This window comes from Lissotriton vulgaris, chromosome 9 (genome assembly GCF_964263255.1).
Source record: "Lissotriton vulgaris chromosome 9, aLisVul1.2, whole genome shotgun sequence".
Taxonomy (NCBI): Eukaryota; Metazoa; Chordata; class Amphibia; order Caudata; family Salamandridae; genus Lissotriton; species Lissotriton vulgaris.
Window position 1 is genome coordinate 613731688 of NC_141697.1, and position 22540 is coordinate 613754227.

Consider the following 22540-nt stretch of genomic DNA (forward strand, 5'->3'; position numbering starts at 1 on the left):
ATAAGGGAAATGAATTTAGGAGAGAAACCAATCCAACGAAGAGCTTGAAACATAAAATCCCAACCTATTCTATCGAAAGCCTTTTCGGCGTCAAGGGAGATAGCAGCCAAAGGGTAAGAAAGGGAGGGAGCTTAACTCAAAATATTAAAGAAAACTCGGGAGTTATCTGATGATAAACGACCTTTAACAAAGCCTGATTGCTCAGGGCCAATAATATTTGGTAGAAGGGGATCCAATCGAAGAGCTAATATTTTGGCGAAAATTTTATAATCGGTATTAACGAGAGAGATGGGGCGATAATTTTTACATAAGGTGTGATCCTTATCTGGTTTGGGAATTAAACAAATGAGTGCTTCCTGAAAGGTTCCCCGAGAGGAACCAGAATCGACAAAAGATTGGAATAATAGAAGTAGTTTAGGAAGGAGAAGGGAAGAAAAATGATTATAGAATTCGATGGTGAAACCATCAGGCCCAAGTGCCTTACCACGACGAAGAACAGAAACAGCATGGGAAATTTCAGAGAGGGAGATATCCGAATCAAGCGTAAGAAAATCAACATGGGTGGAGGGAGGGGGAGGAATGTCTTGAAAATACGTAAGGAGATCAGCGGGATCAGGAGTAGATTCAGGAGTGTATAGAGTTTGATAGAACGAAACAAACTTGTTAGACCTGTCTGCTTCTGGGGAGACTCTAACCATTATGATTTATTTTTGTCCCCCTTAGCCTCCCAGAGTTTCTATTTTTATTTTTACATATGTCCATCAGGAATTTTTAATGCTGTCAGGGGGCTAGGTGTTCCTTGGCGATGACGCCATTTTTCCCTCATAACTTGTGAGGCCTAGTCAGCCCCTTGAAAATCTAGGGATCTCCAGAGACCTAAAATGGTGTCCACCAACTGCCATAACGGACACTACTGGAGGACAGGTCCATAGGATAACATTAGGGAACTTTCTGGAATTAACTAGAGACTTCTGCAGGTCTCAGGCCACCCTATATAAGGCCAGTGACCAGCAGCCATTTTGTGCTGACCCCGGAGTAGAGGAGTGAGGCAGTGGTGAGAGGAGGTGGACACACTGAGAGCAGCTAGTTTGTCTCTGAGGCTGACAGTTTCTTCAGAGGATTGTTCCCCCTTCAACCTTTGACCGATCCCTCTCTCAAAACAACAATTGCTGATAAGAACAGTAAGCTACTTGAGGAAGAAGACCCTTCTGCATTGGAGCCCCAGTGAATCCTCTCAGGACACCCTTAACTGAGGGTATCCCTGACTTCCCATACCCAGCGCTGCGCTTACCGGTGCTGTGGAGCAGCTGTAGTGAAGGCGGGTGTCTGTGGCACCCTAGCAACCTGAGGAGCGAGGGCGCCGTGTGTGCACATCCTTCCTGAGAGGCCGGAGTGAGAAGTGACTGACCAGGAGCAGCGGCGCTGTTACCATCGGCTGTGGGGCCCCGGGGGCACCAGCCGCGTCAATCCGAGAAGGAAGCGCTGCCGCGCATGCCTTGAGCGCGAACGCTTCTGTGAAGGCAGGAGGGGCCTAGGGTCGGGCAGGCCCGGGAGAGCAGCGTCACCGGAAGAGCAGCGTCCTTCCTTGGAGTGAGTGCGGTGGCGGGAGAAGAGCGAGCGCTTCCGCGCATGCCCGGCGGAGTAGTGCCGCCTGAGGAGAGCCGGTCGCGTCGGAGCTTCAGGTGTTCGACCCCCACCCCTGAGGAGGCAGAAGCGCCACAGCGGACGTTGCGGTAGGGAGCCTTGGGGCCAGGAAAACCTTCCCCGACCTTCCCCAACAGCCGTCAGCTGCCAGGCTCCATCGCGTGTGGAGGACCCAAGCGCGACACGCCCACAAGCCTACAAGTAAGCCGGGTAGTGTGGGAACGGGAGGCGGCAGCACCGAGTGAAGGAAACAGGACAGTGGGGCTGCGACTAAAACCATAAACTGAACTGTCCAGGGAAGCCTGACTGGAGGAAGCGGGCTAGGGAACTGCCGAATCCTGATTCAAATATCCCATAAGTGGCACGGAGGAAAGAGGAGGAAGTTGTGTAGGGAACCACAGGGTTCCTGGGTAAAAACCCTTATAGTTTATTGATAATTGAAGAAGTAGATCATCTACCAGATAGGTGTGCCTGTAAAGTAGAGTGAGGGGAACCTTGCTAATATTATTGTGTCTTCCCTTTTTAGTTACATAACTGGTGGGTTATGCAGTGAAGATCTACAACCAGGTCATTCTGTTGAGTTGAGCAGGTGCTTAAGAGCTGTGGGGTAATGTACCTACTAATGAGTCTTTAAAAACGTATTGCACCGTCAGACTGCATTTTCCTTTCTGTAAATTTATTAGTGAAGTGTATTGTGACCTGAATAACTACAGACCTTAAATGTACCTTTGATTCTCAAATTCTGACCAGGAAAAATATTGAAGTGTGATCTGAATTTCATGTACAAGGTGTAACTTGATTGTCTTTTATCTCTGACTAAAAAGTATAACAAGAAAAACATATTATTTTTATAAAAGGTAACTGTATTTTTCCAAACAGTGGTGTTGTGTCTTTATTTTAGTGGTTCATCACTGAGTTACTGTGAGTGAGACTTGTAAGTACTTAACCAACGCCTTGAGTTAGCTGTAGCCACTACTGTGCCAAGCTACCTTATGTAGACTTGGGTAAACTAGGTCCAACAAAACTGATTTAATAAGTCCTTATCTTTAAATAGAGAAATACCGGATGGTCCTTGTAGAGATTCAATCTTTGTTTTCTCCCTTTTTATTTTAAGATAATTAGCTAGTAATTTGCCCATTTTGTTTTGACCTCCATAATAACGAGAGTTGCATTTGAGGAGAGAATTAGAGGCTGCATTTGTGGTAAATTTATTAAAATCGAATTTGGCTGAAATAAGCTCTCGGAGGGAGGAGTCAGAGCTAGAGTTATAATAAGCATATTCTAGTTTCTTAATTTTATCCAGAAGTTGAGTTGATTTAGAAATAGACTTCCTTTTCTTTTGTGATACGTAGTTAATAACAAATCCCCTAACAGCTGCTTTAAACGAATCCCACACCATGACGATGGGAGAGTCAGGGAGATGATTAAGTGTGAAAAATTCAGTGGCAAAAACAGTAAATTGAGTGCAAAAATCAGAATCAAGGAGTAAAGAATTATTGAATCTCCAGCGTCCTGAATGAGGAGAGAAAGGGACTAGATCAATGTCAACAAAAACAGGAGCATGGTCTGAAATTAAAATAGAACCAATGTCTGCGTGAAGGGCAAGTTGAGCTAGGGATTTGCTGAGGAACAAGTAATCAATACGGGATTGGGAATGGTGAGTGGGAGAGTAAAATGTGTATTCTCTAAGGTCGGGGTTGCATAGCCTCCAAATGTCAACTATGGAGTTATTTTGAATAGATGTAGTGAATTGGGAGTGCATTTTGGAAGAAACAAATTTAACCTTAGAGTTTCTGTCTAAGATGGGGTCAAGAACTTCCGAAAATAACATTGTTCATCAAGCATAACAAGTTTTTCAGAAATAGCAGGCCAAAACAGTTTGTCAACTCCTGTAGGAGCATAAACATTAAAAATAACAATTGGTATCTTGTCTACAAGAAGATTTACAAGAACCCAACGACCATTAACATCACTTTCTTGAGATACAACAGAAACCGTTAACTTTTTGTGACACAATATAACTGAACCATTTTTGTTACCTAAAGCAGGAGAATGGAAAACATGTCCCACCCAACAACGTTTGAGTTTTACAGCCTCCTTCTCCGAAAGATGGGATTCTTGAAGGAGGGCTACATCAGCGTTAAGCCTAGCCAAATGTGTCAAAACTCGTTGACGTTTAATAGGGTTATTTAACCCTTTAACGTTCCAAGTGACTACTCGGAATATAAATTAGAAGTAGAATGATATGGAAAAGAAGATAGAACAGAAAAGCTACATTGGAGAGGGAAGAGAATGGTTGTAGGAATGTAGAGATAGAGTAAGTGAGAGAGATAAATCAAGAGAGTAGATAGAGAATACAGTGAGAAAAAAGGAGAGAGAAGATAGGAAGAGAGAGTAGTAAGGAGGACAGAGTAACATAAGAACATAGAAACATACCAATGGATACAGAACGAAGACGAATGGGGGGTGACGACGCCAGAAGATGACGACAACGACAACGGAACGCACGCCACCGAACATCGGAGGAACCAGCAGAGAACTGAGTTGAAGGGATGCACGAGTACACCGGGATGAAGAAAAGGGTAGATCATCTATAAGAAGACAAAAATGAGAAGAATATTAGATAAACATACGAGATATAAAATACAGAATATAGAATACCAGAAACAAAAATACTAGAATAAGGTATCAATTAGCAGGGAATATAGGACAAAAATACGACACAGTAGGATAACGGAAAAGTAAACAGGACATTCATGTGTGACTTAACAGCTCTAGCAGTGTCCATGACGTCGGTCTCCTGCTGACGAAGAAACTCTTGAAGGACCTGTGGATCATCGAAAGTCGTCGTCTTGTCCTTGTAGGTCACCTTGAAGAGACAAGGATGAAGTAGTCCATATCTTGCATTCAGAGCTCGTAGTTGCGGTCTCAAATCGAGAAATTGTTTCCGACGATCGGCTGTCACTTTAGCCACATCCTGAGATAGGTAAAGACGATGACCTTCCCACATTACTTGTTTTTTAGTTTTTGCTGCTGAAAGAACCTGCAGGAGATCAGTATATTGTAAGAACAGCATGATGACTCCTAGAGGTTTGTTGGAAACTTTAGGACCGAGTCTATGAGCACGTTGTATATTGAGTGAAGAGGAAGGAGGAAGATCCAGAATTTTCGGCAGAAAGGTTTGAAAAAATGCAGTTGGGTTGGATCCTTCTGTAAGTTCCGGAAGACCATAAAGGCGTAGATTATTTCTGCGATTACGATTTTCAACTCCTCTGTCTACCTCCTCAGGAGAGAAACATCTTTTTCCAACAGCGAAATTCTAGAGCCTGAAGTTTGAAGGGCCTCCGTGGCCTGTTCTACTAGGAGAACACGTGATTCAAGAGTAGACCATTTATCGTGAAGAAACTGTAAAGTCTTAGTAGTCTCAGCCATGAAAGGTTTTAGCGCACAAATTTCTTCAAGAATAAGATCCATAGATGCAGAATGTGAGGATGAGCCTGGGGAGGGTGGGTCTTTTTTGAGACGCTTTGTTGAAGTAGGTTGCAAAAGTTTACTTGTGGAGGTACTTTTCGAAATAGCCCCTGGGGCTAAGTCCGGCTTTTGAGAAGCAGGATCAGCCATGGTTGGAGTCGTGGAGTCAGAGTCTGAAGAATGACGCAGCTTGGGTGTTGAAGCAGTGAGCTTGAGAGTACGCAATTTCCCCATGGAAAAATAGGAGGAAAAATATTAGTGCCACCACAGACCACAAAATAAAGTCAATAGGAATAATAGTCAGGGAAGATCACTGTGGCTCAGCACTATTTAAAGCGTACAGGAAGCGCGCCCAGCAGAAATAATGAAGTTGAAGTCGAGTTAATCATTATATTGGCTGTGAAAAATACAATTCCTCATGAAGAAAAGCCTTCCAGTAGCCTTTGTACGAAGATAACACTGAAGCAAATCAATAGACATTGCATATGGGCGTACGTGTATAGGTAGCAGCGTTGATAACCTGCATGTTGTGCAATGTGATAAAGACCAGTGTCCAGTATGAAGGCTGTTGCAGCAATTCTATGCAAAGAAATATGCCATTAAGCCAGAGAGCACAGCGCATACGAGAAAATGCGGTTGAAAGAAGCGCCAGCTAGGATTTGTGAATCAAAGATGGCAACAAGCGTAGCGCACATCAATATGCGCCAACCAGGGAAGTAATGCATGAGTTGCTGAGGTAAATTTGGTACAAAACAGGCAGAATTAGTGCGAGCAGCGTCTGCACTTCAAAAACGTGTGAGGAGAACTGCAACTGTATATGCATTTTGTGTTGTGCCCAAGCCTTTTAGAGAGGGAAGAAACAGTAACAGTACTGTAGAACGGATAGCGAAGTGCACATTCGGGAAATACCGCTCATGTAGAGATAGCGGTAAAAAAGAAAATGGCGGCCGCCGAAATCGCGGACCGAGTCACAACCAAAATGAGCGCATATCGCTGCTTTCAAGGAACGAGGCACGAATCCTCCTGCTCACCTCACATTCCGGTTGCAGATTATGGGCTTTTAGGTCGTGTCCGTCCGGTGGAAGTGGATATAAACTGCTGGCGCCGGGCTCGGTCAGCGGAGCTCCAGTATCAAGCCGCCATCTTGTGCGGCGCTCAAGCCACGCCCCCCCTGGGCTCTCCTTTTGAAGTGGGTTAGAGTGACAAAAACACAGAGTATCCTAAAGAGCAATCCATCTTGAGTATCAGAGTCCCACATAGAGAGCGCTGGGAGGCAGGGTAAATAAGCTTACCGGTTCCAAAGTAAGTCAATAGCTCTAACGTAAGACAACTCATTCCAGCCTCAAAGACACTAATTTCCTGTGATGATAAATTGCTAGCACTAGTATCTCAAGTAGGATTTTCAGCCTTGCAGACAGTCAACGTCTTTCATAAACTATCAAAACAGTATCGAGATATTAGTTTACCCATATCCAATTCCACCACGAAAAGTGTAAAGAGCCATAACACATCAATTCAAGAGGCTATCAAAATTAACCCAAAAGCTTCGGATCTGATGTACCCCTCAGGGAGAATACACCTATACTACGATAGGTGAGTTTTTTCCCATAACACTATGAATAGGAAGCACCTTTGTTTATAAATAATAGCTCCCACAAATATATAATTTTAATTAAACTTACTATGAAAGTATACCTTTGTTTCAGGCTCTTCTAACTGATTTCTATATATCACAAAAGCATTGTGAAACGTTGTTTTTTGGCAAGACTTAATTGCGACTGAGGTAATACTCTGCTATCTTTATTAATGGAATGGTGCGTTTGGGACTACTTTTATCTAGTATCTGCCTTGTGAGCACCTAGTGTATGATATACCTGGTTTCACTGGAATAATTTTCCTTTCTTTTTTGAAGCTTTTGGGTTAATTTTGATAGCCTCTTGAATTGATGTGTTATGGCTCTTTACACTTTTCGTGGTGGAATTGGTTATGGGTAAACTAATATCTCTATTAGTTGGTACAACTAATAATGTAAATATGTTTGGGTTTCAGCCCTGATGAAGTCTGTTGATGCAAGGATTAGCATCAGACGAAACACGTGTTGGCTGAAAGTCAATTAAGGACAAAATTGTGAATTGGAGTAAAGAAAAACCAATAAAGGAGATTGGAATACTGGAATTGTGGAATTCTCATTAACTAAAGACTTTACTTGGCAAGGAAGATATCACTTCTGCACTGAATATTATTGGACATTGTACCCGATTGGTGAATTGCAACCTATTGATTAATTTTGTGGAGCTCAGAGAGATACTGTTTTGATTGTCTAATTCCCTGGAGTTCCGGGGTATCTTGGGTCACTGTTGGTAACCAGTACCTTTCTCTCTTGGAGTTCACTTTTTTGATTTGTTGAATTTGCAATATATTCCTATACTTAGAGCTGTGCGCCTGATCTTTGACTTGGTTGCCAAATTAGCTTTCGTCTTTCATAAACTATCATGATGCCAATAGCGTCATTCATATCTCTTCAGTCTTTACAAATAATACTTATGCGGAAGACCCCACTAAAAGGTGCTGAGAGCCGTCAGACGCCCTGAACTTCATTCAATGACAAGCAAACCGATTAAATGAGAGTTTAACCTACCATGTAAATTGATCAAGGAAGTCGAAGGCTGACAACTTTTTTGGGGGGGGGGGTCTCAGCAATGCAGAGAAATGGTTTTTGGCATCACTCCCTCTGCTGGTCATTCAGTATAATCTGCAGATGGAAAAGTCCACCGTTAGTCCATTAACAGAACTTGAACATTTCCAAACTATCCAACACAACAAATATATTTGTATACTGTGCCAATAATCAGTACTATGGCGCCTGTAACAATGCGAAAATCCACGGCTCACTAAAAATTCGAATCTTAATATTATTTTCAACCTAGCATACTTCTCTAATCCAAAGCCTTATTTGCTATGACTCTCTACACCACGCTAGCACCTATATTAGGATTTAAATAAAAAGATGTCAATGCTAGCCATGTGACATGGGATCCTTCTCACTGCAATCCCGTTAGGTTATGGTACAGCAATAACTATTGAGTGACCTGATACGTTTTTGGAAGAAGGCTTATGCTAAAGTTAGTGGTAATAATAAACATTCTGAAGAACAGATTCTAACATCTTAATTGTTGCACATTCCTATCAGTTAACCGATAGAGAACTCGATAATATTATGATCACCCACACCCACAAACAAATGTAGAAGTCTCTAATAATGCCCTAGATTCATTCATTTTAACATCTTTGTCTTCAGCTGGATATCCTCCTTAGCCTGCTACCCATTTCAATTCCATGAAAAATGTATCCTATTGCTTTCTCTCACATCAGATGCCATCATGCTGTGGCTTTATGGCCTCAGACGACCTCATGACCAATCGCCCTGGGGGACAACAACACATTACAATGAGACATCAGCAATTCCGCCCTAGTTGACTATTTGCTATTATGACTGCAAGGCAAGGTGGAAGTGTACTGGGAAAGTACTCTGCACCATTGAAAGCACTGGGCTCTCCTTTTGAAGTGGGTTAGAGTGACAAAAACACAGAGTATCCTAAAGAGCAATCCATCTTGAGTATCAGAGTCCCACATACAGAGCGCTGGGAGGCAGGGTAAATAAGCTTACCGGTTTCAAAGTAAGTCAATAGCTCTAACGTAAGACAACTCATTCCAGCCTCAAAGACACTAATTTCCTGTGATGATAAATTGCTAGCACTAGTATCTCAAGTAGGATTTTCAGCCTTGTAGACAGTCAACGTCTTTCATAAACTATCATGATGCCAATAGCGTCATTCATATCGCTTCAGTCTTTACAAATAATACTTATGCGGAAGGACCCACTAAAAGGGGCTGAGAGCTGTCAGACGCCCTGAACTTCATTCAATGAGAAGCAAACCGATTAAATGAGAGTTTAACCTACCATGTAAATTGATCAAGGAAGTCGAAGGCTGACAACCTTTTTTGGGGGGGGTCTCAGCAATGCAGAGGAATGGTTTTTGGCATCACTCCCTCTGCTGGTAATTCAGTATAATCTGCAGATGGAAAAGTCCACTGTTAGTCCATTAACAGAACTTGAACATTTCCACACTATGCAACACAACAAATATATTTGTATACTGTGCCAATAATCAGTACTATGGCGCCTGTAACAATGCGAAAATCCACAGCTCACTAAAAATTAAAATCTCAATATTATTTTCAACCTATCATACTTCTCTCAATCCAAAGCCTTATTTGCTATGACTCTACACCACGCTGGCACCTATATTAGGATGTAAATAAAAAGATGTCTATGCTAGCGACGTGACAGGGGATCCTTCTCACTGCAATCCCGTTAGGTTAGGGTACAGCAATAACTATTGAGTGACCTGCTACGTTTTTGGAAGAAGGCTTATGCTAAAGTTAGTGGTAATAAAAAACATTCTGAAGAACAGATTCTAACATCTTCATCGTTGCACATCACTATCAGTTAACCAATAGAGAACTCGAGAATATTATGATCACGCACACCCACAAACAAATCTAGAAGTCTCTAATAATGCCCTAGATTCTTTCATTTTAACATCTTTATCTTCAGCTGGATATCCTGCCTAGCCTGCTACCCATTTCAATTCCATGAAAAATGTATCCTATTGCTTGCTCTCACGTCAGATGCCATCATGCTGTAGCTTTATGACATCAGAGGACCTCATGACCAATCGCCCTGGGTGACAACAACACAGGACAATGAGACATCAGCAATTCCGCCCTAGTTGACCATTTGCTATTATGACTGCAAGGCAAGGTGGAAGTGTACTGGGAAAGTACTCTGCACCATTGACAGCACTGGGCTCCCCTTTTGAAGTGGGTTTGATTGACAAGAACACAGATTATCCTAAAGAGCAATCGATCTTGAGTATCAGAGTCCCACATACAGAGCGCTGGGAGGCAGAGTAAATAAGCTTCCCGCGTTTCAAAGCAATTCAATCGCTCTAACATAAGACAACTCATTCCAGCCTCAAAGACACTAATTTCCTGTGATGATAAATTGCTAGCACTAGTATCTCAAGTAGGATTTTCAGCCTTGTAGACAGTCAACGTCTTTCATAAACTATCATGATGCCAATAGCGTCATTCGCATCGCTTCAGTCTTTACAAATAATATGTATGCGGAAGACCCCACTAAAAGGTGCGAAAATCCAGAGCTCACTAAAAATTCAAATCTAAAGTTTATTTTTAACCTATCATACTTCTCTCAATCCAAAGCCTTATTTGCTATGACTCTACACCACGCTAGCACTTATATTAGGATGTAAATAAAAAGATGTCTATGCTAGCCATGTGACAGGGGATCCTTCTCACTGCAATCCCGTTAGGTTAGGGTACAGCAATAACTATTGAGTGACCTGCTACGTTTTTGTAAGAAGGCTTATGCTAAAGTTAGTGGTAATAAAAAACATTCTGAAGAACAGATTCTAACATCTTCATCGTTGCACATCCCTATCAGTTAACCAATAGAGAACTCGAGAATATTATGATCACCCACACCCACAAACAAATCTAGAAGTCTCTAATAATGCCCTAGATTCTTTCATTTTAACATCTTTATCTTCAGCTGGATATCCTGCCTAGCCTGCTACCCATTTCAATTCCATGAAAAATGTATCCTATTGCTTGCTCTCACGTCAGATGCCATCATGCTGTAGCTTTATGACATCAGAGGACCTCATGACCAATCGCCCTGGGTGACAACAACACATTACAATGAGACATCAGCAATTCCGCCCTAGTTGACTATTTGCTATTATGACTGCAAGGCAAGGTGGAAGTGTAAATAAAAAGATGTCAATGCTAGCCATGTGACAGGGGATCCTTCTCACTGCATTCTGAAGAACAGATTCTAACATCTTCATTGTTGCACATCCCTATCAGTTAACCAATAGAGAACTCGAGAATATTATGATCACCCACACCAACAAACAAATGTAGAAGTCTCTAATAATGCCCTAGATTCATTCATTTTAACATCTTTGTCTTCAGCTGGATGTCCTATCTAGCCTGCTACCCATTTCAATTCCATGAAAATTGTATCCTATTGCTTGCTCTCCTGTCATATGCCGTCATGCTGTAGCTTTATGACATCAGAGGACCTCATGACCAATCGCCCTGGGTGACAACAACACAGGACAATGAGACATCAGCATTTCCGCCCTAGTTGACTATTTGCTATTATGACTGCAAGGCAAGGTGGAAGTGTATTGGGAAAGTACTCAGCACCATTGAAAGCACTGGGCTGCCATTTGAAAGTGGGTTTGAGTGACAAGAACACAGATTATCCTAAAGAGCAATCCATCTTGAGTATCAGAGTCCCACATACAGAGCGCTGGGAGACAGGGTAAATAAGCTTCCCGCGTTTCAAAGTAAGTCAATCGCTCTAACATAAGACAACTCATTCCAGCCTCAAAGACACTAATTTCCTGTGATGATAAATTGCTAGCACTAGTATCTCAAGTAGGATTTTCAGCCTTGTAGACGGTCAACGATTTGTTGTGTTTTGTTATGCTATGCTTTGCTATGCTTTGCAATGCTTTGTTTTGTTATGTATGCTATGTTTTGTTGTGTTTTGTTATGCTATGCTTTGCTATGCTTTGCAATGCTTTGTTTTGTTATGTATGCTATGTTTTGTTGTGTTTTGTTATGCTATGTTTTGTTGTGTTTTGCTGTTTTGTTATGCTATGTTTTGTTGTGTGTTGCTGTTTTGTTATGCTATGATTTGTTATACTATGTTCTATGTTATGCTATGTTTTGTTGTGTTGTGTTTTGCTTTTTTGTTATGCTATGTTTTGTTATACTATGTTCTATGTTATGCTATGTTTTGTTGTGTTTTGTTATGCTTTGTTTTGTTAATCTGTTTTGTTTTGCTATCATATGCTTTGTTTTGTTAAGCTATACTATGTTTTGCTATCCTATGCTTTTTTGTTATGCTATGCTATGTTTTGTTATGCTATGCTATGTTTTGTTATGCTATGCTGGTGAGGGTGGGTGAGGGAGGGTGAGGGTGTGAGGGTGAGGGGGTGTGAGGGTGAGGGTGTATGAGGGTGATGGGGTATGAGGGTGATGGGGTATGAGGGTGATGGGGTATGAGGGTGATGGGGTATGAGGGTGATGGGGTATGAGGGTGATGGGGTATGAGGGTGTGTGAGGGTGTGTGAGGGTGTGTGAGGGTGTGTGAGGGTGTGTGCGGGTGTGTGCGGGTGTGTGAGGGTGTGTGAGGGTGTGTGAGGTTGAGGGGGTGTGTGAGGGTGAGGGGTGTGTGAGGGTGAGGGGGTGTGTGAGGGTGAGGGGGTGTGTGAGGGTGAGGGGGTGTGTGAGGGTGAGGGGGTGTGTGAGGGTTAGGGGGTGTGTGAGGGTGAGGGGGTGTGAGGGTGTATGAGGGTGATGGGGTATGAGGGTGATGGGGTAGGAGGGTGATGGGGTATGAGGGTGATGGGGTATGAGGGTGATGGGGTATGAGGTGAGGGTGTGTGAGGGTGTGTGAGGGTGTGTGAGGGTGTGTGAGGGTGGGTGAGGGGTGTGTGAGGGTGAGGGGGTGTGTGAGGGCGAGGGGGTGTGTGAGGGTTAGGGGGTGTGTGAGGGTGAGGGGGTGTGAGGGTGAGGGGGTGTGAGGGTGAGGGGGTGTAAGGTTGTGTGAGAGGGTGAAGGGGGGGTGAGGGTGAGTGAGGGTGAGGGGGTGAGGGGGGTGAGGGTGAGGGGGGGTGAGGGGGTGTGAGGGTGAGGGGGTGTAAGGTTATGTGAGGGTGTGTGAGGGTGAGGGTGTATGAGGGTGAGGGGGTATGAGGGGGTGTGAGGGGGTGTGATGGTCAGGGGGTGTGAGGGTGTTTGGGTGTGAGGGGGTGTGATGGTCAGGGGGGTTGAGGGTGAGCGGGAGTGAGTGAGGGTGAGGGTGAGTGAGGGTGTGTGATGGTGAGGGTGTGTGAGGGTGGGTGAGGATGAGGGTGGGTGAGGATGAGGGGGTGTGAGGGTGAGGGAGGGTGAGGGTGAGGGGGTGTGAGGGTGAGGAGGTGTGTGAGGGTGAGGAGGTGTGTGAGGGTGAGGGGGTGTGAGGGTGAGGGGGTGTGAGGGTGAGGGGGTGTGAGGGTGAGGGGGTGTGAGGGTGAGGGGGTGTGAGGGTGAGGGGGTGTGGGGGGGTGAGAGGGTTGTGAGGGTGAGTTAAGTTTGGTGAGGGTGAGTGAGGGTGTGTGAGGGTGTGTGAGGGTGAGAGGGTGTGAGAGGGTGAGTGAGGGTGTGTGAGGGTGTGTGAGGGTGAGAGGGTGTGAGAGGGTGTGAGAGGGGGTGAGAGGGTGAGAGGGGGTGAGAGGGTGAGAGGGGGTGAGAGGGTGAGAGGGGGTGAGAGGGTGAGAGGGGGTGAGAGGGTGAGAGGGGGTGAGAGGGTGAGAGGGTGAGAGAGTGAGGGTGAGTGAGGGTGAGTGAGGGTGAGTGAGGGTGAGTGAGGGTGAGTGAGGGTGAGTGAGGGTGAGTGAGGGTGAGTGAGGGTGAGTGAGGGTGAGTGAGGGTGAGTGAGGGTGAGTGAGGGTGAGAGGGTGAGTGAGGGTGAGAGGGTGAGTGAGGGTGAGTGAGGGTGAGTGAGGGTGAGTGAGGGTGAGTGAGGGTGAGAGGGTGAGTGAGGGTGAGAGGGTGAGAGGGTGAGTGAGGGTGAGTGAGGGTGAGTGAGGGTGAGTGAGGGTGAGTGAGGGTGTGTGAGGGTGTGTGAGGGTGTGTGAGGGTGTGTGAGGGTGTGTGAGGGTGTGTGAGGGTGAGGGTGTGTGAGGGTGAGGATGAGGTTGTGTGAGGGTGAGTGAGGGTGGGTGAGGGAGGGTGTGAGGGTGAGAGGGTGTGTGAGGGTGAGTGAGGGTGAGAGGGTGAGTGAGGGTGTGTGAGGGTGAGGATGAGGTGGTGTGAGGGTGAGGGGGGGTGAGGGGTGTGAGAGTGAGGGGGTGTGAGGGTGTGCGTGAGGGTGAGGGTGTGTGAGAATGAGAGGTTGTGTGAGGGTGAGAGGGTGTGAGTGTGTGTGGGGGGTGAGAGGGTGAGGGTGAGAGGGTGTGTGAGGGTGAGAGGGTGTGTGAGGGTGTGTGAGGGTGAGAGGGTGTGTGAGGGTGAGAGGGTGTGTGAGGGTGAGAGGGTGAGTGAGGGTGAGGGTCTGTGAGGGTGTGTGAGGGTGAGGATGAGGTGGTGTGAGGGTGAGGACATGTGGGGGTGTGAGGGGGTGTGTGAGGGTGTGAGGGGTGTGGGATGTGAGGGGGTGAGGCTGGGTGAGGGCGAGGGAGGGGTGAGGGTGGGTGAGAGGGTATGTGAGGGTGGGTGAGAGGGTATGTGAGGGTGGGTAAGAGGGTTGTGTGTGAGGGTGAAAGGGTGTGTGAGGGTGAGAGGGTGGGTGAGGGTGGGTGAGAGGGTGAGGGGGTCTGTGAGGGTGAGTTGTGTGTGAGGGTGAAGGGGTGTGAGGGTGATGGGGTGTGAAGGTGAGGTGGTGTGAGGGAGGGTGAGGGGATGTGAGGGTAGGTGAGGGTGAGAGGGTGAGAGAGGGTGAGTGAGGGTGTGTGAGGGTGAGGGTGTGTGAGGGTGAGGGAGGGTGAGGATGAGGTTGTGTGAGGGTGTGAGGGTGAGTGAGGGTGGGTAAGGGGGTGAGAGGGTGTGTGAGGGTGAGTGAGGGTGTGTGAGGGTGAGGATGAGGTGGTGTGAGGGTGAGGGGGGGTGAGGGGTGTGAGAGTGAGGGGGTGTGAGGGTGTGTGTGAGGGTGAGAGGGTGAGGGTGTGTGAGGGTGAGAGGTTGTGTGAGGGTGAGAGGGTGTGAGAGGGTGTGAGTGTGTGTGGGGGGTGAGGGGGTGTGGGTGTGTGAGGGTGAGAGGGTGTGTGAGGGTGAGAGGGTGTGTGAGGGTGAGAGGGTGAGTGAGGGTGAGATGATTTGTGTTTGAGGGTGAGAGGGTGAGTGAGGGTGAGGGTCTGTGAGGGTGTGTGAGGGTGAGGATGAGGTGGTGTGAGGGTGAGGACATGTGGGGGTGTGAGGGGGTGTGTGAGGGTGTGAGGGGTGTGGGATGTGAGGGGGTGAGGCTGTGTGAGGGTGAGGGTGGGTGAGAGGGTGTGTGAGGGTGGGTGAGAGGGTGTGTGAGGATGAAAGGGTGTGTGAGGGTGAGAGGGTGAGAGGGTGGGTGAGGGTGGGTGAGAGGGTGAGGGGGTCTGTGAGGGTGAGTTGTGTGTGAGGGTGAAGGGGTGTGAGGGTGATGGGGTGTGAAGGTGAGGTGGTGTGAGGGAGGGTGAGGGGATGTGAGGGTAGGTGAGGGTGAGGGGGTGTGAGGGTGAGAGGGGGTGTGAGGGTGAGAGGGTTTGTGAGGGTGAGCGGGCATGTGAGTGTGAGGGTGAGGGTGTGTGAGGGTGAGGGTGTGTGAGGGTGAGGATGAGGGAGTGTGAGGATGAAGGGTGTGAGAGTGAGGGGGTATGAGGGTGAGGTGGTGTGTGAGGGTGAGGAGGTGAGGGGGTGTGAGGGTGAGGGGTGTGAGGGTCAGGGTGTGTGGGGGTGTGAGGGGATGAGGGTGGGTGAGAGGGTGAGTGAGGGTGAGAGGATTGTGAGGGTGAGGGGTGTGAGGTTGAGTGAGGGTGGCTAAGGGTGGCTGAGGGTGGGTGAGGGTGAGAGGGTGGGTGAGGGTGAGAGGGTATGTGAGGGTGAGAGGGTGTGTGAGGGTAAGAGGGTGAGTGAGGGTGAGAGGGTGAGTGAGGATGAGGGTGTATGAGGGTGTGTGAGGGTGAGGGGGAGTGCAGGTGAGGGGGTGTGAGAGTTAGACGGTGTGAGAGTGAGGATGTGTGTGAGGGGGTGGGGGTGAGGGGCAGTGAGGGTGAGGGTGTTGGAGGGTGTGGGGGGGTGTGAGGGGGTAAGCGTGAGTGAGGGTGAGGGTGAGGGGTGAGGGTGTGAGGGTGAGTGAGGGTGGGTGAGGGTGTGTGAGGGTGTGGCAGCATTTCCTGGAGCCCCTACATAAGTCTCGCCGGAGCAATGTGCAAGCTCATTGGCTCAGGTAGACCTAAAAACGGACCACTTGTGCCAGACACAAAACAGAGCCCGATGGAGACACGTTTCGAGGCCCCCTTTAAAACACTGCTGGTGCCCAGCACCAGTGAGACCCGGCCCACTTAAAGCCCTGATTAGAAGTATTTATGCAGAGTGGGCCATGTCCGGAACCAGCAAAGAGCTTTAACAGGACAGGACTATGTGCCGGAGCCCGCTGAGCGTGGTCAGACGTCTCGAGAAATTTGGCAGGGGAGAGGGTAATAAGACCATTGTTGGACAACACTAGATTTGCACTAAATAAGTTACAATACATACAAACCGATGCATTAACCCACTGAGCCAATTTTACTGGTTGCGCCTGACAATTTGCACTGGAAAGTTCCAACTGCACTTTGTTGTGCAGGCTGGCGAGACCACGGCCACTGGAGCTATGCATGTGAAATAAGCCTCGGGGTCGCGTCCACATCCTGTGATTCTGGGCAAATCACTTAATCTCCTGGTGCCTGAATGTGTCCTTGTGTAACGTAACCGGCGCGAATGTAAAGCGCTCCGATACCTAAGGGTTGAATTTGCCCTAAATAAATCTACAATAAAAACAAGCATTTGCTATGCAATAGGTTATTTTCGTTTTAAACGATTAAGTGCCTGCTCTGTTTCTCTCATTCAACATCGAACCCAGCTGAACGGGGTCCCATGTTTTTTCCGGCACAATCCACTTAAACATTCTGGACTGTTAAAGCAAAAATCGGACTCAAAACTGAAATATGTCTCAGTTTGGTGCTCTATTTTACAAATGGCAATGAACCTGCAACAACGCGTGCTGTCCTTAGATGGCAGTGCAGCCATTCAAACGACCATTTTACTCGTTCGGAAATACCATTGTATTGGCCATTATTAGTCCGGTGCAATAATTGCATGAGGAAAAAAAACAAAATACATATTACCATTATATATATATATATATATATATATATATATATATATATATATATATATATATATATATATATATATATATATATATATAATACATTACCAGTGAGTTCCACTGCTTCACAGAATCACGAGGCACCAGATATGGTGCCTTTATAATGTCACGAGTTCCCAGCTGACATGTAAATATCCTCATTACATTAATTTGCGCTTTGGAAGTTTATATAAAACACATATGAGCCAAAAAAACTATAAATATATATAAAATGCCGGACCCTATATTGATGTCCTTAACTTTACAGGCAAAAAAATACTGATCGATTTCCGAACAAGGAGTGTAAATAAAAAGCATTAAAATAATCTAGCGATGTTTTTTACCCGTTTCAATTTCACATTTTACCTACTCTTGCATTCCCTATGAGCATCTGCTTTTTTTCAGGATGTCGTGTTTCTGGAGGGTTCTTTTCCCATGCAACATATCACTCTTGTATAGTGCGTACAATCTATCAAAAGAGTCATCTCTGTGTATCTGTGTGCGTTCAGGCTGCGGGTGAGTGTTTTCCAGCGGGCCACGACTGATATCGTTGGAGTTAAGGCTGAAGCAAAGAGTTTTTCAAACTTCTCGTCAATGAGTCACTAGTCTGGGGGTTTCAAAAATACATGCTCAGCCAATACGTGCCTCATCTGCAGAGTGCACAGGCCAATACAGGAGGTGCCAAATGTAATTCTGATTTTATGCGAATGTGTGCATAGGGGTATACGGTTGTTGACATACTGGTAGGGTGAAAGTAAAAGAAAATGAAATAACTGCTTACAGTAGAATGGGTGTGCTGTGTGTGGAGGGGAGGGGGTAGTGAAGTAAAGGAGATGCAAGGAAGTAGGTGCAGGAGAGAGTGAAAAGAGGGCCCTTAAAAGGAAAGCGATGAGGTGCGAGGTCTGCAGATAGAAGGGTTCCAAAGATCTTCAGAGAACAAGCATATGGTGATGGGGTGCGAGGCCAGCCGAGCGCACGCTGGGGGAGCCTTTGAAGTCTGCTGGCAGGGGGAGGAAGGGTGACAAGACGCAGGCCCTGCAGTGAATGAATAATTATGGGAGGAGAGATGCTGGCCTGAGGCAGAGGACACCATATGGAGAGGGAGGGGGTTGGGCCGAGTGCAGGAGAAATGCTGCTGGCAGGGGGGAAGGCTCGGGCAAGCTCGTGCATGAGGAGCTTGTCACGTGATTTCTATTCTCGTGAACTGTTGAAAATCCTCATCGTAAAAGTCAGCTTTGTGGATGAGCGGCATTAGGTCTCTCTAGAGACCTAAAAACCAAGTAAACCTGGGGAGTGCCAAACCCCACGCCTCCCCATAGAAGGCATAACGAGAGGAAATGTTTTCATTTCTCCTCGTTTTTCCTCTTTATATGTGTGCTGCATTCTGAATTCTGCAGCACACAGGAAGAGGAAAACCCCTCTCAGGATTGCTTTGTGCAGGAATAATGTAATGTAATGTAATGGTAATGTAGTTTCTTATATAGCGCACGTATCACCACAAAGGGTATCTCGGCGCTTGCTTTGGGAACCCGTCCTGGTTTTTCCCTGTGGGATAGCCCAGCTGGGCACCCCCAAGGTGAAAGCCAGGCACCCCGCCACGGGGGCCGTAGTGGAGATTGAGCAAGCTATTGCCCAGAGTTGCAGAGAGTGAACCCCTGATTCAAGTAGGCACCGAAGCGAGAATTATCAGGTCCGTGGACATTTGGGCTCCAAACCCTGCCGCGTCGGGAATTGAACCCTGGTCCCGGGCCGACCTGTGCTTCTGGGTCTGCCTCCTCTAACTGGTGAGCCACACTTCTCCAGCACAAAACCCATCCGGCCTATGTTGGTGCTAGGCAGCAATTTGTGTGCCAACATAGGGGAAAAAGGACACAAATGCACCATATTTCATAAATACGGTGCATTCCTGCCCTTTCACATTGGTGTTGGGCAGCGCAGCAAGAAAACGTGTTGCGCTGCCCTACGCCAATGCCTCATAAATTAGGCCCTTTGTTTTATCCACACCTTTGACCACACCCCCAACCTCTGACCTTTGGTTTACTAAACACTGTTTAATGTATTTCCCCAATGTACAAATGATTTGCTCTGGGAATTAGGGGTGTTTATGGTTGTCGATAGTTGGCAATGAGGAGGAGGCCCATGTTCTAGAATTTTTTGTCAGGACGGGATCCTTACTCCTAAAAGTTTTTGACAGGGGGGTCTTGGCATCAAAAAGCTTGAAGACCTCTGCCCTAGAGCGATAGTGACTGTCACTTCAGTCACAAGACGCTTGAGGCCAGTCCACCTCACCCATTGGCATCCCCACTGGCCTTTTTCAGTAGTAGTAGAGCAATTCACTGGGGATCGGCAATCCAGGATTTGCACACACACGATACTAAGTTTGCAAACTTCACAGTTTCTCTGCTTCATGCATAAGCACTTTAAACATCTGCTGCCTGCTCTGGGGCCACTGGAATTATGCAGCAATATAGGACAAAATTATGTCACAGTGTTGGTTAAAATATGCAGCAAAAAAAAAAAAAAGACTGCAGCGTAATGCGGAACATTATGATACTTTATTATTTTGACATTCTTATATATACAAACAGCCTCTGCAAATATGTTGCCTCATTAGTACTTGTGTAATATACAAATGCAGCAGTGACAATGGCGGCCTGTCAACCTTTGCAAAGGGCCCTCCACTTCGCCGCAAAATAAGTCACAATTTTTTTTTTTTTATTCATTTGAGCTACAAACAATTATTTTGTTGAAATTTTTATATTATGCAGCAAATATGGTACAGCCATAATTAAGTGGAAAACATTTGTAAACTAGGATATTTTGCCATTTATGTTTGAGATGCTCTTGTGGAAAAAGGGAGAAGTGCAGATGATAGAAACTGCATGGCTCGGAGACAGATGGCTTGTGATTCCACTTTTAAGCATATTCTGTGATCGGAAGCATATCCCAATTTGTTAATGTATTTTAATGTCAATAACTCATATTAAACCTTAAATAAACATGTGTATTGGTTGAATTAAATAACGTAATAAACGGTAACCGGTTAGTGAAGTGCCACACAAATACTAAAAATAGGAAAGATTTGCTCTTTCTGGCCACACCTGACTGCGCGCACAGACACAAATCTCATATTATTCCCGCCCCCTAATTCTCCGTTCACAGTTTTCCTACTTTTTTCCCCACTTCAACCACTGATTCCTGTTTATTGTGTTTTGAAAGTCGAGAACTCATGAACTGAACTATTATTGTAGTCTGACTGTGGGGTTAATCACAGCAGTTGCAGATCACAGTTGGATCATGTGGGTACTGGGGCTTGAAATTAGGAATCACAGACTCCATAGGGCACTTTCTCTGTGCCTTCTTACTTCACTAAAGAAGCCTAGTAAAGGTACCAGATAACATTGTTCTATGTTAGGATTTTAACTTATAAACTGCAAGTAACAAAATATTCCCTCAGACAAAAGCAGTAACCCATTGACCCATTTACATTACATGTACTTTGTGACCTGCATGGTGCACGTTCTTTGCAGCAGGCATATTATCCAACTGTGGCTACCTTACTATGAGTAAAAACGTCCACTACACATACCTCTGATCTCTCAATGAAGAACATTTACCACTGGAGTTATCTTGACATTTTTATTGTTGCCTGAAAATTGCAGGACAGCAGGAATGCAGAAGCAGGGGGTACTTTTCAAACCATAATGCAGTTGCAAACACCACGCCCCCAACCGAAGTCAGCAACCTTTGTTTGCTTGGTACATGAAGAAGCAAAATTCAAGTGCATTTTTTCACATTTGGTCTAATTACTATGAATGTAAATAACAATAAAACATACTTGCAAACAGTGACTAAATGCCTGCTTTTCTCAATATTTCACTTCAACTGTGCAATTGTATTTGTTTAACAGGTTTACAGACTCACACAATGGGCGATTTGTATAGGGCCACTGGAAAGTCCACAAGGTTGTCCCTGTCCCCCCCAGAATTTTAGTGTCTCCTACGCCCCTGCCTGATACAAGCCATGATTATTGATTTTGTCAATAGTTGTTAGCTGCATAAGATAAACGAGTAACTACTATTGTAAATAATATTGATAATTCTCAAATTTTGAAATTAGACTGAGAAATAAACACTTCAGTGTATTGCAACGTTTATATGGCACTTACTACTCTTGAGGAGGTACTGAAGCCCTTTACTTCTGGCAGGATATTTAACTCCACAAAGTCCTTCAGAAATGTGACGGGCTCCGCTCAGATTATTAAGCCCCATAGACACACCAACGCGACCAGTGCCAGATTTTGCTCAAGACAGAAGCTGCATAGCGGTGTCAATCATCTGACTGCCTTCACCACAGCCCATGATGCCCCATGGAGACATTAGCCTACCTAACATGTGACTTACTGTGCCCCCGGCCCTAACGCTCATTCAAAGAACGAAAATGTATGTCTTGAAGCGTTCCCTTCTTCCTGACTATACTGCAGTTCCCTGCACACAAAAAACAGGCGCCAGAAAACAGGACCCTGTTGCACACTTTTTTTTTGCAGTTTGTGTTTTTTAGCAGTTTTGATAGATATAGCTACTGGAACGCTTAACATGGCACCAGTTACATTACACAAGGACATTCCCATGGGGTGTATTTCTTGGGAGTTGGGAAGTGTGCCTCAAGGCACAGAGAGACCGAGCCACCCAAGTTTTTATTTCAGGTACTATACAAGAGCACCCCTTGAAATAAATAAATAAATAAATACCGGTCAGAAAAAAATAAAACCAATTGCCCAGTACATTAACAATAGTCAAAGAGGGATAAATGTGGGAAGCAGGCTTGTTTTAAATATGTTTCAGTAAAAAACTTTCAACAGCATCAAGTGTCTTATTAGACATTAACAAAAGACAAGGGCTTTGGAAGTACAAGAGGTTCAGGGATGGGCTATTGGTGTGTTTGTGGTCACCTGGTGCAGATACAGTTTTCCAGCACTGCCTGGAGCTAAGGGAAAGGCCAATGTAGTCATTAAAGCCCAATCTGCCTGCTTTTCTTCCCCTGTCTCTACCTCTATATTTCCACCAATGTGCGCAAAGCCATACTGTATTTAATTTACTAAGCAGTCGATTCGATTCATAAACTTTATTCGATTCAAAGTAATAGAAACATAAAAGTATACAGACCTTAGTTTAAGAAAGAACATATTAACATCAATAAATCAAAAATAAATCATATTACAGTTTACACATTTTAAAAGCTAAGGATAAAAATTTCCAACACTTTTGACAATTGGTCACACCCTATTGGTCAGCCTCGCTCCTTCCTCACGGGCTGAGGGGTCGCTCCCAGTGTCCCTCCAGACATCTGGTATCCCAGCGTTTCTTGCCCTCTAACTGTTTGCATTGCTCTGTGTTTGTGCTCATT